Source organism: Perca flavescens, chromosome 2 (assembly GCF_004354835.1).
Source record: "Perca flavescens isolate YP-PL-M2 chromosome 2, PFLA_1.0, whole genome shotgun sequence".
In the NCBI taxonomy this organism is placed as follows: domain Eukaryota; kingdom Metazoa; phylum Chordata; class Actinopteri; order Perciformes; family Percidae; genus Perca; species Perca flavescens.
In genome coordinates, this window is record NC_041332.1 from 40,055,565 (window position 1) to 40,060,363 (window position 4,799).

The following is a 4,799-nucleotide window of genomic DNA, read 5'->3' on the forward strand; positions in this document are numbered from 1 at the left end:
AATGCTCTATTCGTAAAACTGCAGGTGTTTGTTTGAATTGTTGAAACTTTTTTTTTTTTTTTAATTGATAACACTCAACACTGAGTTCACTTTTTTTTTAAAAACCTTTCACACAGTCAGCACATCAGAAGCCAGTGAGGTCTAAGCTGTGGATCTTTCAAAACTTATGAACTGAAGCCAACAAAACTACAAAGAGCACCTTTGTAGTCACCTGGTAACAAAGCAACCTCATCGACCACAAGTGAGAAGATGCAGAAAGAGAGACACGGTAATAACAGAGATGTGAATTGGGGACTGCAACTAACTGTCAGGCTATATACCCTGCAGAGCTTGGGTAGAGCAGTTTGGGCTGGCAGTTGCACCATCAAAATGCTTGTTGGGAGATCCAGTACATTTAGGGACACCCCGTAATTTGCTCTCTCTCTCTTTCTCCCTCCCCCTCCTCCTCCACTACCGGTCCACAGAATAAGTATGTGCAGCGGGGTGTACATGCGTGAAAGCCAAACATTTTGTCTTGCGGAAGAAGGGTCGTATAGGCACACTGTAAGAAGTCTTGAGTCAGCTGCTTAGCCGAAAAGTGCAGACTTTGAGCAGGGATTATTATTTAACAGGGATCAAAACATTAAACGCGACACTGATCTGGGTTAAAACTAAATTACTTAATAAATTAAAGGCAATATTGACTGTCACAATTTTTTCCCACATTAAGAGTTTTAATTTCTTTTCGTTCTTTTATTTATAGATTATTATTACCGGGTGTAGTGCAATTCTTGACTTGCTTATAGGCTACATATAGCTTAAAATAGGGGTCTTCAATGTTTTTTAGGCCACGGACCACTAAACTGAAAAAGAGACAGAGCAGGGACCCCTTACTATATAGAATTGAGTTGCATATTAAACTGGGCCTACAATAACGTGTAGGGCGGCCAAGAGCATTTATATATATACCTTTTTATGGGGCATACAATACTAAGGTGTTAAAATAATAATTGTTGACATATTCATATATTTATACATCATGTTTTAATGTTAAAATGTGGAACAGTAACTATCTGTGGATGGCTACCTTACCTATAGGCCAGTAAGCCTATCATCAATGTTGTGCAAATTAAAAAGTTATCTTTACAAATACACAGTATTCCACATTATGCAAATTATATTTTACACTGATTGTCCTAAATAGTCAATGCAAATGATATATATATATATATATATATATATATATATAATAATTTTCAAGTCACCAACCATTAGGGTATTAGTCGAATTTCATTGAACAAATCACCCAATGAAAACAGTATTTTTTTCCAAATTATTATGCACAACAGAGTTTCGAAACATTTTATAGGTTGTAAAGAACTGAAAATGGTCATTTGTTGAATTTGCAGCATTAGGAGGTCATATTTACTGAAATCAAAAGCTATTTCAATCAAACACTTCTTAACAGGGCAAGTTCCATGAAGAGATTTGTGGCTGATTCAGAGCACGTACGGGTTTGTGCAGATGAGGAAGGTTTCTGCCAGACAAATTCATCGGATTAAGAGAGCAGCTGCTAAAATGCTATTACAAAGCAGCAAACAGGTATTTGAAGCTGCTGGTCCCGCGAACCTCATCTCATGTTGCAAAGAATACCTCTGTGTCATAGGCTGCTATGGGCATAAAAGGAGAGAAACGCATGGAGTGGCCCCCCTATCCTCCCCTGACCTCAACCCTACTGAGAACCTTTGGAGCATCCTCAAGCAAAAGATATATGAGGGTGGGAGGCAGTTTGCATCAAAACAGCAGCTCTGGGAGGCTATTCTGACTTCCCGCAAAGAAATTCAAGCAGAAACTCTCCATAAACTCACAAGTTCAATGGATGCAAGAATTGTGAGGGTGATATCAAAGATGGGGTCCTATGTTAACATGTAACTTGCCCTGTTAAGATGGGTTTGATTTTAGTTGCCCCCTTTACAAGCCACATTAAAAGCTTGGCAGGACTGTATTAGGTATCTGAGCACAGAAGGTTATACAAGCAAAAACTCCTCTTGCATTTAATCCCGACTTTCTAGCTCTCTCTCAAACTGACTTTCGAAACTGGTCACTTCATGGTTTGAAAACGTTTTTTGGATATGTTTGATGAAGACTGAGTCCGTTAAATCTTTTACTGCTATTTGTGCAGAACATCAAATTCCTAGAACAGACTTGTTTAAATACTCGCAGGTTCGTGTCATTGTATCTTTACATAAAAAGGGACAATTTAGACTCTATCCCACTGAGCTGGAACAATGTATTTTCTCTGCTACTTCGCTTAAGTGGAAGATATCTCACTTGTATAGAATTTTGTCGGAAAGTTCCCAGAACTATTTTTCATCTTTGAGAACAAATTGGGAAGTAGAGCTTAAAAAGAAGTTCAGTGAAAAAGAATGGCTAACTCTGTGCACGGAATTGACCTCACTTTTAACTATAAACATTAAAGTTAAGGAAACTAATTATAAATTCCTGTATAAATACTATATACAGGGGCGGCTGTGGCTCAGTGGTAGAGCGGTTGCCTGCCAATCGGAAGATTGGTGGTTCGATCTTTGGCCCTGCAGTCCCATGTCGAAGTGTCCTTGGGCAAGACACTAAACCCTGAGTTACCCCCGATGCTGCGCATCAGAGTGTAAATGTGTGTGAACGATTATCTGATGAGCAGCTGGCACCTTGTACGGTAGCCTCGGCCACAGTGTATGAATGTGTGTGAATGGTTCCTGTACTATCTAAAAGCGCTATGAGTAGTCGTTGAGACTAGAAAAGCGCTATATAAGAACAGTCCATTTACATTTATATAATTCCAGTAAAGCTTGTGTAGAAAATGTGAATCAGGAACATTTATGCATTTATTTTGGTATCGTAAAGCTGTTTACTCCTTTTGGGAGAAGATTCATAAAGCAATTCAAGATGTATCTGTACTTTTGAGCTATGCCCTGTTATATTTGTTGAATTATGACGTGGAAAATAAGTTTCCCTATATAAGAAAATGTGTGTTCACAATGTTTTGCTATTCTGCTATAAAATGTATACTTACTACATGGATTTCCCAGTCAGGACCCACTTTGGGTCAATGGCTGGAGCAGATAATAGACTTGTTGCCCATTGAAGAAATTACAAGTAAATGGCATTCTGCAAGATTTCCTATCCACATGGTCCATTGTACGAATTATATAAAGACTATAAAATTATGACTTCACATTGAATAATGGATAACCCACAGACTGTGGTAGCGTAGGATTATTATTATTATTTCTGTTTTTGTCCCTATTGCTTTGTGTGGTTGTGTTTTGGAGTATGTCTTGTATGCTTTGTTTTGTTAAAAAAAATGTAATGTGTTATGAAATAGCTTTTGATTTCAGTAAAGATGACCTAATGCTGCAAATTCAGCAAATGACCATTTTCAGTTCTTTACAATTTGGAACAGTGCATTTTGAGTTTTTTAGTTTAGTAGTATTAGTCCATGAGCCAGGGGGGTTGATCGGTATCATCTGGGGGACAAATGCTATCATTTAGAATTTACTAACCCCCTAAGATAAATTCCGTTTTTGAAATCTGTTGTATATCTGGTTTAGCCTCATGGTACGGATATTGTCAATATTCTATAATATGGTGCTTGGTATCGTTGGCAAGGGGACCTTTTAGGCTTTCATTTAAGCCCAGTACTGAATCTGTCTGACAAACACAGAGGTCACATGACTTCTTTAAACCATAAATAACACACATTTTCTCACAATTTTCGCCTAAACTGTATGCTTTCTTTTATCTCTGAGGCATGAAGGAACACCAGGGACACAAAACTCAACAATACTCTTCTGATGATTCAGAAAATGTACAATACACCCATACTATTTATTTGTGAGAGCTTTAAATTAGACTTGTGCAGCCAGCACAAAAGTTTTTGTAATTACCTCAAGTAGCTTATGCACGGAATGTTGATGGATTTTGACAGTTTGACAAGGTTTTGTCAGTTTTGTGAAAAGATCGTTGGTTCAGTTGACTGGTTATAACAACACTACCAACTATGCCATCTTCAATCAACTTCAAGTGAGTTCCAGGGGTATTAAATGTAAGTACACAATACTTTTTCTCTTGTGCTTGAAGGTTAAACAGTGTAACAGTAACAGTAACTGCTACAGTGCAGGATAGCTAGCTTACAGGTTAAACAGTGTAACAGTAACTGCTACAATGCAGGCTAGCTAGCTTAAAGGTTAAACAGTGTAACAGTAACTGCTACAATGCAGGCTAGCTAGCTTAAAGGTTAAACAGTGTAACAGTAACAATAACTGCTACAGTCCAGGCTAACTAGCTTGTAGGTTAAACAGTGTAACAGTAACTGCTACAGTGCAGGCTAGCTAGTTTACAGGTTAAACAGTGTAACAGTAACTGCTACAGTGCAGGCTAGCTAGTTTACAGGTTAAACAGTGTAACAGTAACAGTACCTGATACAGTCCAGTCGAACTAGCTTGTAGGTTAAACAGTGTAACAGTAACTGCTACAGTGCAGGCTAGCTAGCTACATCAGTTGGAGATATTCTAACATTTCCAAGAGGATGTAAGTGACATCAGGTTAAGCTTATGTTATGATGGGTTGGGTTTAAAGGTCCCATGGCATGAAAATGTCACTTTATGAAGTTTTTTAAAATTAATATGAGTTCCCCCAGCCTGCCTATGGTCCCCCAGTGGCTAGAAATGGTGATAGGTGTAAACCAAGCCCTGGGTATCCTGCTCTGCCTTTGAGAAAATGAAAGCTCAGATGGGCCAATCAGGAATCTTCTCCTTATGTGG